The sequence below is a fragment of the Lasioglossum baleicum genome, chromosome 8, assembly GCF_051020765.1.
Source record: "Lasioglossum baleicum chromosome 8, iyLasBale1, whole genome shotgun sequence".
NCBI lineage: Eukaryota > Metazoa > Arthropoda > Insecta > Hymenoptera > Halictidae > Lasioglossum > Lasioglossum baleicum.
Window position 1 is genome coordinate 7,736,654 of NC_134936.1, and position 14,593 is coordinate 7,751,246.

The window sequence follows — 14,593 nt, forward strand, 5'->3', positions numbered from 1 at the left end:
TATGTACGAAATATTGTAAAAGTTGTGAAGTATTGTCAATATTTAATTTTGTACCTCACACCATATAGATGCATTTAACTAAATACATACAAGTCATAAGTAAGGGAAGGAATTGGTAAAAGAAAGAAATAATATGTTATTAATAAAGTAATTCAGTTTATATTTGTCAGTAATTTTTAAAACAATTTTTGCTCGTTAAATAACACGATAATTGTAGATTCTATTATAATTTTTGCAGGGTGTATAAATTATCTCTATTTATTTTTATTAATAATTTTTATTCGTTTGAATACATAAATTTTACATTTGTGCATAAATTTATACAATTTATACTAAATTATTAATAATTTAATAAATAACGCAAGGAGTTGTTAAAAGAAAGGAATAATATGTTATTAATGATATGTTTTTATTATAATTTGTGCAGGGTGTATAAATCATTTCTACTTATTTGTGTTAATAATTTGAAACTGTTTTGTTTTTTCCATGGTCCTCCGCTAATGTAAGTCACATCTGTATGGAAATACTATTTTCTTTCTGATGAACTGATGTTTTGGATATCTTCGCTGCATCTAAAAATTAGAATTTCTTGGTGAAAAGCATTGTCCAATAAACGGGAAGATTTTTAGCATGAATATATTAGGTTGGAGGGAAAGCTATGTCGTATTTTAAATAAACAGGTAATTTTGCTTGTAAATCAAAACACATGTTAACTAGCGAGTCATGGGAAAACAGGAATTGACAGGTTATCTGAGAAATGACAACATATTGTAACAAATAATGAAAATTATATAATTGAATAATATTAAACATGTATTTTTATAAATTGAATCAAATGTTTTCTTTAATGCTAAACCTACCGAGCCTCAAAAGTAACTGGTACACACATGTTCCCTTATAAAAATGATAAGATTGATTTTATTTAGACTTTGTATGGCTCCTATTGTAAAATGTGCACTACTACAGATATCTATACAATTGTTTCTTATGAAATCAGTATTATTAACTTTCTAATTGTAAAATAAAAAATCTGGAACTGGTCATCTTGACCGCTGTTGGTAGGATTAGTGTTAAAGTTAAAATACGCTAGAATTTTCTCTCCAACCTAATAATATTTTTTAATTTTCCTTTTGTCAGTAATGTTTCAATGTCTGAGAAAATAAATATAAAATAAAAACTTACCTGAAATGACAGTGACAAGTTTCACCAACACAATACCAAGTCATCGGAAATCAGGAATTGACAGGTTACCTGAAAATGTCAACATATTGTTACAAATAATGGAAATTATATATCATATCAATAAAATAAAAACTTACCTGTGACAGTGACAAATTTCACCAACACAATCGCGTGACAGGTGGCTGAAGTTACTGAATCACTTACACACGCTTTTTATTAATTGGAATACTCTATTACAAACACGTGCACAAGCATGTGCTAAACTAACTTCACTACACGTAAACTGACGTAAACCCACGGCGATGCAACGCGACGGTCGCTCACCTGTCGCGTAAGCTTATTTGTACGGTCCCCGATATATACATAAATTAATATATTGTTATAAATATATCTACATATATATATATCTACATATATATATATAAGTATGTACAAAATAAAAAAATATAAATATTTATATATATTTTTTTAATAAAAATTTATTTGTTTAAACAATTGCTTAAATAATAAACAGTTATTTGTTTAAACATCTGTTTAAATAATAAAATGTATTTGTTTAAACAATCGTCCAAATAATGAAAATCTATTTGTTTAAACATGTGTTTAAATAATAAAAATTTGTTTGATCAAACAATCGTTTAAATAATACAAATGTACTTGTTTAAACAATCGTCCAAATAATGAAACTCTATTTGTTTAAACATGTGTTTAAATAATAAAAATTGTTTGTTTAACCAATCGTTTAAATAATACAAATGTATTTGTTTAAACAATTGTTATAGTCCTTATTAGAGTATCCGAATATGGAATAATAATGAAAGTCACTGTAAATGTAAATACGTTCCTCGTATTACATTACATATGTATTACGACGTGGCAATGTCGCATCAAGATCTCAGTGTATTTGAAATCAAATAAAGATATCAAATAAAGATACATGTGATTTTCATCTCTTCCAGTTACTCGTCACAAATACAAGCGTCAAATAAATCGTCTGGCTAAATCCAGCTTCAAATAACGAATACAAGATGACGGATAAATCTCGCGCGACATCTGGGGATTCAAATAATCCATATGATTACGAATCTATTTCTTCAAATAAAATCTGACGGATAACTCTGCAAGCAAGTTAACGACAGATACAACCGTAAGATACATCGTGGCGCTGTATTCGACTCTCAAATACAAGTCGAAGATAACCAGAAAATCGTCGGAGAGACAGATGAATAAACTCTCCAAACCGCAGCGCTCGACAGATGAAGTTACAGATACATTGTGGCGCTGCAATCGACTTCGAATACAAGGCGAAAGATACAGGTTATTTGTATCTAGAACGTATTTGAATAATTTTGTATTTAGATACTGCCCATCTCTGGGTGATACTGGTGAGTACTTCATGATTGTAGGGACGTGATTACAACTTCAACTACAATATTTGAGAGAATTTGAGTTATTCTATAAAAAATTTGGTTTATTATATAAATATTTGTTAGTGAAGTCGCATTACTGTCGAAACATGAATTTATCTGTACTAACGTAGTGTTCTTTACGAGTGTCGCACACATAAAGTGAGGTTAATAAACATTGAAAAATCCCCAGAAACTATAAACGTACGATGTATGGCATCATAAATGACATGCACGACGAAACATCTTCCAATAATACAATTTATACCGTTAAAACTATATTTGTGCACAAATCTATTGTATGTACAAAAGTATCTTTTCAACATTATATTTATATTTTTAATTATAATTTGCTAAATTGTATAAACTAATTACAGTTAATTTATGAACGTGATTTGGTATCTAAATTCTATTCCCTACTGATTAAGTTTAAGATTTTGTCGTTATATTTTAGGTAAATATACATATACAGTTAGGAGCAAAACTGATTACACACTTTAATTTAAATCAGAATATCTTTTTTGCGAATGGACCAAACGACTTCAATTTCTCTGTAAAGCTAGAAGAATTAGTTTAGTAAGTGACGTCTAAAAAATATGTTGAAAAAAATGCATTTGATCGGCATTGTGAAAAACAATAGTAAAAATTGATTTTTACGACTTTTTTAGCTGGGCTAATAACGAAAATTTAAAAGATGTGTTTGGTCAACTAGTATAAATTATATACCTACGCCCCGAAGATTTCATTGAAGTTGGTTAATCGGTTCACGAGTTATAAACTGGTAAAAATGGCAATTTTTCTAAATCTTTGGCCCTTTTACGACTCTTTCTCGTTTATAACTCGTAAACCAATTAACCAATTTCAATGAAATTTTCGGGACGTATATAATTTATACAAGTTGACCAAACACATCGTTTAAATCTTTGTTATTGGCTCAGCTTAAAATGTCGTAAAAATCAATTTTTACTATTGTTTTTCACAATTCCGACCAAATACATCTTTTCAACAGATTTTTAGACGTCATTTACTAAACAAATTCATCAAGCCTCACAGAGAATTTGAAGTCGTTTAGTCCATTCATGAAAAAGTCATTCTGATTTAAAGCGTGTGTGATCAGTTTTGCTCCTAACTGTATGTATATAAAAATATTGTAGCACATTGTAGCAAATACATATGTTAGAAATGAATCGAATTACTGCAGTAGTAGTAGTAGTAAACATTTTAACAAATTAGACGCGTTTGTGCAACATGCTATAGAAATGCATTGACCTGCAACTAGACGTATTTACTAAATTTTACGCTTTCACTCTCGTATACCTACGCACAGAACTGCAGAGAAAATCGATCTTCAACTTCCTATACGCTCGATATACAAATATTTAAAAACTATAAAGTTGTATTCTTCCCAGCTACAAATAAATGGATACGTAGAAATGGTAATTAATATTCGGATTAATTGTTAAAAATTATTTAAAAATTAATTCTTTTTCTGGGAAGTGTAGATGACAATTGAGAAAACTATATATACGCCATTTCGTTCTGCAACATGAGATAATAAAATCGTGGAAAATTAATGATCGCCGGTGTTTTTAGTATTGAGTTATATTACAGGGTAGCATAACCAAAAGTTATGGTTTTATCTTAGAGTAATATACAGACACGGCTTGCGGTCTTTAAAATAATTTATGGATCAGTCTCGTCCCTGCAATCATGAAGTACTCACCAGTATCACCTTCAACTCCAAGCTTTATTACCGTCGCAAAACTAACTTGCGCTCGAAGAGTTAATACCCTCATACTTTTCATTTAAAATGGTATGTTAACGCAACATAGTACTGCAAATGATTTACAGCTTTCTGTGGATCCCTTAGCGTATAATTTCTCCAGTACTAATGTTTGGGTAATGGTGGATTAATTTAATTATCGAGAGATTGAAAGTGATTATCGTGAACACGGTGTAGAATCACTAATTCAATTATTTATAAATCCACAATTATCATCGTCGTCATTCCATCAATTGACAACTATTATTTAAGGAGAAAAAGGAAAATTGTTTATGTTATGTTCAAAATATTATTTACATTATGTTGGCATCTACTCAATTACTAAAAATTTAGATATTGTATGAGGTATTATACATATCAATTTCGTATTCGTAAAATGAAAAAAAATCATATAAAATGGAATTATTTTAGGTTGGAGGAAATGTTTCACATTTTCGATGCAAAGGCTTAAATTAGTTTATAGCACCGTGTGTTAAAATGCATGAAATCTAGATTCCAACAAAAAACGCGCGATCATTTTACGAGGAAAAAAAAATGAAACAAATAGAGCGGTAAGAGATTGAAGAAAAGGCAGTAAGAACACCTGCCGACAGTAGAATCACGTGACTCGTATCACCTCCTCTCTACAAGGAATCTATTCCTTTCCGCGAGGGCCGGCTCGTTGATCTATCAAAGCGATTTTTACTCGGTCCCCCCTGGACTTGGTCCCCGAGCTGTAGTAAAGGGTTGAGAGAAAGAGAGAGAAAGAAGAATCCCGGGTATAAATCACCGACATAGCCGACGACAACTCGGACATTAATTTAAAAAATGGAATAACATTCATAAGCAGCGCGTTTAATCGTCGTGCGCGCTCGCAACTTTCCGCGGAGTCGTAATAGATTCACAAAAGCGGGTTCGGTGACACGCGCATGAAGCGCAGAGGATGCGCGATGACGGTGACGCATTAATCTTATCAGGAGCTGGCTCTTTAGAAGGGCGTGGCCGTGTCATTAATCAGCCGGCACTGGTACTAATGACCCGATCTCGCGAGCACGATAAATCCGTTGTCTTATTCCGCTGCGGTGCTGATTTTCGCTGAAATTTACATTCGAGAACGAGAGAAACTGTTGCTGGCAACCAGCTGGATGATCCTGCGAGCGAGAGGACCCTCGGCAACGGTGATCGAATCATCGCGAGGATTGTTCAGCGTAATTGGACGAATCAATCTCCCGGCAACGGACGGGGCGCCGTAGACATCCGCGGTTCTATCTTCATCGTCCTGGACAGATGGCTGAGTTTTTGTCGTCGGCTTCGCGTGTCTTCAATTCGGGTTGCACGAGCCGATTGCAAAGATGAAACGTGATGGACAGTTTTGTTGATGAGCTGTACAGTTATTCCGTATTTTTGCGGTAGCAATTATTGATTGCGGATTTTATTGCTGTTGCGTCGGACGTACAGGGTCTCCCAAAAATGGTGTATTACTTGAAACGGGCAATTGATTGATCAAATGATGAAAAAGCTGCCCAAGTCATAACACTACCGCCATGAGAATTTCGGCTTAATCTAGTATCATTCTTTCGACGCAGATCATGCCAATACGATGAGCATTCGTCTGGACCAGCGTTCGGATTTACTTACTCGCGACGGCCGAGTTTCGAAGGGTACGCCCCTCCATCCGGCCGCGCGTCTTGCTCCCCGTGGCGGCCCTAGTTCGAATAGGCGCCACGAATAGCGAGTATGGAACGCCCCTGAGGAACTCCGAACTAGGAGCGCTGGTCTGGACCATCCAAATTAAACTTCTTTTCGTCTGAAAAAATGACTATCCCATTCGAAAAAAAGCACTGCGTTTAAACGAATTTGCGACATATTCTGTCACGTAAATACGGAACATTTCGAAGCATAGATGTTGAAAGTAAAGATTTAGCAAAGTAAATAACCCCATTTTGACAACATCATCTGTCCCTTTCTTCTAAATAAGCATGAAAATTTGTAAATTTTGAAGTGCGTTTAGACGAGTTTCGCTCACTGTATTACAAATATTTCGGAACTTTCAGCACCGATCTCCCCTACCTACCATTTATGTTAAATAAATGTTTGTTCTCGAGCCTGTTATATTAGAATCCGCTCTGAAAAATTCGACTTGTGGGAAGAAAACCGTACGGACTTTTCCCGGAGCGTAATAAATCCGTTCCGTGGAGCAAGCGAGTTGGAGATCGGAGCATAAAGAATGTTGGCACGTCGGAAATCAAGTAGAACCATCTACCCCTTTTCAGCTGGGCCGGCTGTTACGTCCGAGGCATCTATCGGCATCACGCCGCGAAGGAGCGTGCGAGCAAAGCGCGAGAAACACCGGGAGAACCGGGCGGCGGGTGGAGAGGGTCTTCTTCTTGTTCTTCTTTCAAGGTGGAGGTGGAAGAGGACGCCGACGGTACACGAACAGAAGAAACAAACGGTGCGTACGTGGTCGCGGAGGTGAAGATGCGTGAAAGTGGAGGTGGTTAGTAGCGATCTAATTATCTACGCGGCGGGAAGTCGCGGCCTCCCTCTGCGCTTCACCGCGTTCAGGAAACAAGAGCAAATTGAAAGCTGCTGAATGGCCGCGTGCTCGCGCCATGCCAAGCCGTTTTCGAGGATCGTCAGGCGATTTTGATACATGCGCACTCCCGCGAGATCGTTTTCGCTCTCGAGTGATCATCACGCGCGAACCTCTCAGCCCGGATCGCTTTACAATCGGATACCCTTTCTCTATCCCGATCGGGCTAACACTTTCGAATTAGCCTCCTCCCCCCCACCCCAGGAACCGAGCACGTGTAAACACGGTGAACGGATAAAAAGAGGGAAATGATAAATGGAACCAGGTAACTGGACTAATTTGTTTCCTGCCTTTTTATTGCCGCCGCGCCGCGCCGCGCACAGCCTTTTGCGCGCCGCGAAATTCTTCGCTTGCTCTTTGTTCCGCTTGATTTCTTTTTCAAGACTGTGCGCCCGCCTCGCTGCCTTCCACTTCGTTTTATTGGATAATGGTAATGATAGTCGAGACTTTGACTTTGGTCTGTTGGAGACTGACTTTCTTTGCAGGGCGACCTGCACATTGAATGAATCCTTTGCACTCGGAGATATTTCAACCGAGAATTAAACATTTATCCAGACCTAGAATTATTCCATTCTACATATATGATTTTTGTTTACAAGACTTCGTTGTAGGGTGACCTGCACAATGAATGAACAATAAATCCTTTGCACTCGGAGCTATTTTAACTCGAATATTGAACATTTCTTCCGACCTAGAATAATTCCATTGTATATGATTTTTTTCATCTTATGGATATGCAATTACATGTTTAATATTTGAATAGATACCCACATATTTAATAATCAATACTTATATAATGGTACAGCAATTTTTAGTAGTGACTCTGAGTCACCCCTCGAAAGGGTTAACTTTAACTGCATCCATAATTATGAAAGTAGTCTAAACAAGTAAAAATTAAAAAACATGAGTTTATCAGTTATTTCACATCACATTGTTTTAAACTATATTAATTCAATGTAATTTTTACGATATTGTCAAAAACGAACCGTTAGACAGTACTTGTTATTTCGACATTATATGGAATTCATTTAATTTTAATATCCTTCTCCTTTAAATATCTCGAAACAAGGAATACAATGACTTAGTTCACTTTCATAATTATGGAATACAGACTTACATAAAAATTGTCATCGTTTAAAAAAAAACAAACATTTTCTTTTAATGAATTTAATGAATTCAATGAATTAAATGGTTTTAATGAATGAATTAAATGGTTTTAATGAACGAATTCAATGGTTTTAATGAATGAATTCAATGGTTTTAATGAATGAATTCAATGGTTTTAATGGTTCTAATGGATTTAATGAACGAATTCAATGGATTTAGTGAATGAATTTAATGAATGGATTCAATAAATTTAATGAGTGAATTCAAAAGTGACTGGAAAAATTTTTCGAGCGACGGAATACAGTGAAAAAGATTTAGTAATTCTGTGTAGATATATATATATATATATATATATATATATATATATATATATATATATATATGGGTTTTGGAGAAGTATACTTTGAACACAAAAAGAAGTATGTATTTCCAATAAAGTGTTATGCCAGAAGTCTGAATATTTTTCTGACCACATCTCATACGGTTGATGTGATACTCAGATCGAATAAACATTTTATGAAAGAGAATGATAATGGTTATGACGTTATAAGAGAGAAGCTCCGTTTTTTTCTGCCATGACACGAACCACAGCAATAGGTTTACAGTTTTATGTTATTTATGGCTTTTACATTCACAAATTCTAAATACAATCGGAGTATAGTGAGCAGCCTCGTTCATTCGCACTAGCCAAATATAGTTGTCGAGGTCAAACATCGAAATCTCCAGAATGGAATTCCAGCAACGATGACGTAATGCAATTTCTGATACAAACACGAGGTCCCGATATCTTGTTTCTCGTTTCGAAAATACGACGTGTACGACAAGAGAAAAGAAAAGTTGTACAGAACTCCAACTGCCACGTAACAATATATTTCTTCTATAAATTATTCATAGAGAGAATTGTTATTTAATTTATCACTGTGATGCAACTTATTCCATTCATTAATTTCGCGTACGTCATGAGTAGACTATTTTTTCGCATTTGTGGCTTCTAAAAATTTTCAAAAAATGGTAGAATATAAAATACCTAAATAAAATATCTAGGAAATATATTACCACATAATATTAAATATATGAGCAAAATTATTGGCATTCACATTTACCAAATCAAACCAAATAATATATCGTGCATATTAGAGTTCATTAAAAGGAATTAGATGATAGAATATTGAACATCATTTGAACACACAAGATCATCTAAAATTTTACAAAGAAATGGAATGTTACAAGCAATTATTGATATCAAAATCTCTAATATTTTTATGATTTCCAACGAACAAACTTCTTAGAATTGTTCTACGATCATGTTAACCATTTTCAAAAGAGATATTCAGGATACGAATTTTCCATTTTAATTTGTCCTGTTAAATTTGAAAATATGATCCAGTTCAAGATCAAATCTGCAATACTCTGATTACCATTCCGTCACTCATAGAATGCGTCTTTCAGTATCTTTCGGAGTTAGGTGCAAACATTCTTGGGGATTTATACAAAAAAGGTTTCTACAAAAGTGCAGTGTACGCTGAATTACAGCTACAGAACCGTCCAGCGAATCTAATTGTAAGAAACACACGAACTACGTCAGAGCAAATAAGGCCCAACCTCGTTCGCAGCGACTGTAAAGATCACTCGTACAGGACCAGTATCATCGAATATTTCTTCTCGGCCTGGGCACCGAAGCAGGAACTTGAACTCTTCATTCACACACCCTCGGACCCATTTATCCATCTCGTTCTCCTGGAAAGCGTGTCAAGAGCTTCTTTCAATCACCTGGGCCCGACATGCGGAGGGAGAGCGAAAGAGAGAAAGAGAGACTGCTCGATTCCATCGTCGAGCAACTTAATTAACCAAGCACGGCACGTCAATCGCGCTCGCGCGACCGCGAGGGGCCCGGAGCGTTGGACGTCCGCGAAAATCTCTCAGAAGTCGTCATATCTGCGCGGAGAAAACGGTGTCGGTGGAAAGTGTGGGAGGAAAACGAGAGAAAGGGAGAGAGAGACAGAGAAAGAGGAAGATAGATAAATGATGAGAGAGAAGAAGAGAGTCAGTGGAATACGTGGATCACGAGTAGAGGAATCAAAGGGAGTCAGACGGCGAGAGAGGAAGGCTCGAAGGAAGAAGATGAAGAGGGGCCCGGGTGTGGGGGAGAGAGGAGGAGAAGAAGAGGAGGGAACGGAGCCGAAAAGAGAAAGAAAACCGTCCACGGTGACGGTCAGCGAGCGCGAGCTGAACCCTGACCCTTCGTCCGTTGTCGTCCATACTCGTTCCCGGTCGCTCGGGCCCTCTTTCTCCCTCCCACGTGGCCTGACGACTCCGTGGGGCCCCGGCGTGGGCGAAACTCACGCGCGGGGGAGTAAGAGGTAAGGTACGAGGTGGGCCGTGAGGAGAGGAGAATAAGAAGACGAGGAAGGGGTGGAGGGGGTGACGAGTTGGCCCGCGGGCGTCCCGGGACCGTGAGAACACCACCTATAATATTATTTAGTCTGCCTCGGTTCGCCTCTCTTCTCTCCCTGGTTACGTCTCTCCCTCTCTCTCTCTCTCCCTCTTTGTCTCTCCTCTTCTTTGCTCCTCTCTGTCCCTTGTACCAGGTTCCCTTCGTACGTCCATTCCCTCTTCTTTTCCCGTAGCTTTTCTTCTTCTCCTCTTCTGCTTCGTCTTCTCTTCCTTCTTCTGCTTCTTCGGGACTTCTCTTTCTCTTTACCTCAGATCCCGACGATGCTGATCCGGCTAGCTTCTTCCTGCGGTATAGCGCGTGCAGGGAACGTGTCCGTCTTTCTTTCTCGTTGCGCGGCTCGTCGCGCCGAAGAGGCAGCTAACTATAGGCGCTATACACGGTTTACTCGCGCGCATTAATTGCCGTCGTAAATTGTTGCGGCTTTGCAGCCGAGTCGAAACACTGCGCCGAGGCGGCGCACCGCGCCGGCACGTAGGGCGCGGCGGGCCCGAACGGCCCGCGATCGACTTGCACCCTGGCGAGGGTAGAATCTGGGCCTGTAAGTACTCTCTCAGATTGTTGAACTTGTTCAACTTTTATTTCGAAGTCGATTCACCAAGCGAGATACGAAATACAGTGGACCCAAAATGTATCTCAACACTAGATCTCCGATTCTCGAGAGTAATAATAAATTCGAACTCATTTCGAAGCTTTTACTTTCTTCGGATCGTCATCCATTTTTATTTGTCCGTGATACACAGTCGGCGATAGACCTTTTTAAACCTTTTTAAAATTGGGCCCAACAACTCTAGCAGTAGGTAATGCATGAAGAGACTTAATCAAAAATTACTACTGAAGGAAATTGTAAAGATAAAAGGGAAGGACACGATTTTGAACTGTTTTTTGAAAATTTCATATACATTTATGCACAAAGTTCCATCGACACTGATTAAGGTTACGATAGGCGATTAATTAAAAATGGCAAAAATTGTGAGAAACTGCGATTTTGATGAATTCGTAAGACCAAAATTCATCAACAATTGTTACATCTTTTAGCTTTTTTATAGTATGTCAATCAACCTCGATGAAACTTAGTGTATGTACTATAACTAGACAGCGAATTACAACAAACTACAGTGAAATAAAAATTTATTTTCTTTCTTAATATATTTAACAGGTTGAAAATAATATAATAGAATTTTTAAATTCTTCTAATTATTTTACTGTTTTAAATTACAGTTTTGTCACAAATACAAAAAATCCGCTGTATGATTGTAACTTTCTTAGATCTACAAAAGGCATATTTTAAATTTTCGTTGTAGGTATAGATAAAAAAGATGAAAATTGTCATCTTGTGAACCAATAGTGAGCTTCAGCAACTGCATCAGAAAAAAAGAATAGTTATGTAAATAATATCTACTTGCGTCTGAATCCATGTTTCTAGTTATAAAGACTAGCAAGCATTTTAATACGTGTACTTGTAACTACCTACATTGTGTTTATAGCGACTAATTTATATGTAGAGACTGGAATCAGTGGAGATTTATGAATGCTTACTTGAGTATATGATGCATGTTCATTCATGATATACAATATCTTATTATCAAATAATATTAAATATGTGTATGAGCAGAATTATTGCCATTTACATTTACCAAATCAAACCAAATAGTATATCGTGCAAATTAGAGTTTATTAAAAGCAATTAGGTGATAAAATTTTTTGAACGTCATTTGAACAAACAAGATCATCTAAACGTTTACAAAGAAATAGAAAGTTACAAGCAATTATTGATAGCAAAGTCTCTCATATTTTTATGCTTTCCAACGAACAAACTTTTTAGAATTGTTCTACCATCATGTTAAACCATTTTCAAAAGAGATATTCAGGATACGAATTTTCCATTTTAATTTGTCCCGTTAAATTTGGAAATATGATCCAGTTCAAGATCAAATCTGCAATACTCTGATTACCACTCCGTCACTCATAGAATGCGTCTTTCAGTATCTTTCAGAGTTAGGTGCAAACATTCTTGGGGATTGTAAAGATTTCCACTAAAACGCCTATACCCACACATTTTCAATGTTCCTCTGTTATTACATCGTTACGAATACCTATAAAACAGAAAACTCCCTTGCGTTCGTTCAATACTAGTGAACAATTACAAACTTTACGTCACCTACACGGACTTTAGCTAGAATGGCGTAACATATCCAAACTGCGTTAACGGTACCGGCTTGCACGAATGATTTACGATGAAATAAACAATTTCCCCGCCGCTGTCGGTTTTGCTTTTGCTTCTCTATTTCGCCCCTCACACATGTCTATCATCGTGACAGTGTATTCTTAGATTTGGACTGTAAACGCGCGAACAACTCCGACCAAGGAACAAGCAACGTCGTATTTACATTGTTTATTGCCCGACGCACGTATCGCGTTGGTGACACACGCCATGCTTGAATTCGCTGTTCATTACTTTCACAGCTCACAGTATGTTACGTAAGTACCTCATAATTCTTAATTCGCGACGTTTTAATGATAGCCGCGAACACAGAAGCACGGAGATTTACCGATACGTCGCCAGATAGAAACCGATTTAACCTTCGGGCTTTAACCGTCCGTGTAATTGAATGAAACGCTTTACAAGGCCCGCGAAAATCTATTCCAGCCGTGAAAAATTCAAACAGGAAGCAGTTCCGACGACCACGGTGCCGCCTGCGCGAGCATTCATGTCTCTGCACCGAGCTTCGACGCGGTCGCCATCAGTGTCGCCAGAATTGACCAAAACTCGTCGATTTTTCCTCTCCTCATTTTCCCCTTCCACTATCCCATTCATTCAGCACCATGAGCATACTGAACGTGATCATACGTCCCGTTTTTAGGTAGCTTGCCCCAATGTCCCCAAGCACAGCTTCGGGACGCCGAAATGTTCCGTTTTTAGAAAGAGAACAACCCATGGTAACGATTTCAAAAAAGAACAGCGATGACGGCATGCCAATAAGTCTCGCACATTGCAAATTGTAAGTCGGCCAGATGCCTGCTAGTTCGCTCGCTCCTCGGTTTACACTGTAGCAAATTTCTTCGTTGGAAAAATATAAGACCACATAAATTATTTATTTTCACGTGTTCATTCCTGTTTTTTTCATTAATAAATAGAAACTATGAAGAAATATGCGTTTTCTTGGATACGCATACTATTACTTAAAAATTAGTAGATGCCCGTTTTGAATAAAAAAATAAATGGTCACACATTAAGCATACTTCAACATCCCCCACTAAGATCACGTATTAATCTGGTTATAAGAGAGGAGGTAAACTGTATTCACTTCGATTTCCTCGATCTGGCGACACTGGTCGCTACCAGATGAGGGGCGGGAGCACGGATTGAGGGGAGAGAGTTACTCTCTATCTCTGTCGGTATCGAATCACTCACGTGACGTTGTGACGCATGCATGAAGCGGGGGGAATAGTGGCGTAGAAGGGGAAGGGAAAATTTGTTGTCACCCAAGGTATACTTGAAACCATTTAACCTTTAACCCTTTGCACTCGAATGGCGAGTCTGAGGCGCCACTAAAAATTGCCATACCATTATTCAAAACAGTTTTAACATTACTAAATTTATCTGTATTCTATAAATTGTATAAAAGCTCAACTGTTATATAAGAAAACATGTTCAATTTGATGTGAACAATGTAAAAAAGATTACATAGAACAAGATTGATCTGGGTTGGAACAAATATCATGATATTGGAATTCAAATTCGAGTGCAAAGGATTAACTACCCGCGCTGGTGTAAAAGTACACCAATACAATAATATATGTACTGTCCAGAGCACGAGAGAAAAGTAGCGGGAGGGGAACGGACCAAGAGAAACGCAAAGACAATCTCCTTAACCCCTTCCCTGCCCGCTAGTTTTCTCTCGTGCTCTGCACAGTACTCAGTCACACAGTGATACATGTGGTGTACTAAATAAATCGCGCGGGTAGTTACGTGAAAATTCAGGGCGCGGGTAGTTAAAGGTTAAGAAGGAACCTTTTTCGCATATGTCGTTGCGCGTTAGCCTTGTTATGAAGTCTCTGTTCCCCCATTTGATCACTCACTATGTCAT

At 37.4% G+C, this 14,593-nt stretch overlaps 1 long non-coding RNA gene across 1 annotated transcript; it reads right to left on the reverse strand.

The window, feature by feature from the left end:
- Positions 1 to 390: 390 nt before the first annotated feature.
- Positions 391 to 1,569, reverse strand: LOC143211380 (uncharacterized). Its single transcript, XR_013009448.1, has 3 exons — positions 1,320 to 1,569; positions 1,183 to 1,251; positions 391 to 572 (listed from the first exon to the last, which is right to left on the reverse strand). It is a non-coding gene; the product is annotated as an uncharacterized LOC143211380 (long non-coding RNA).
- Positions 1,570 to 14,593: the final 13,024 nt, after the last annotated feature.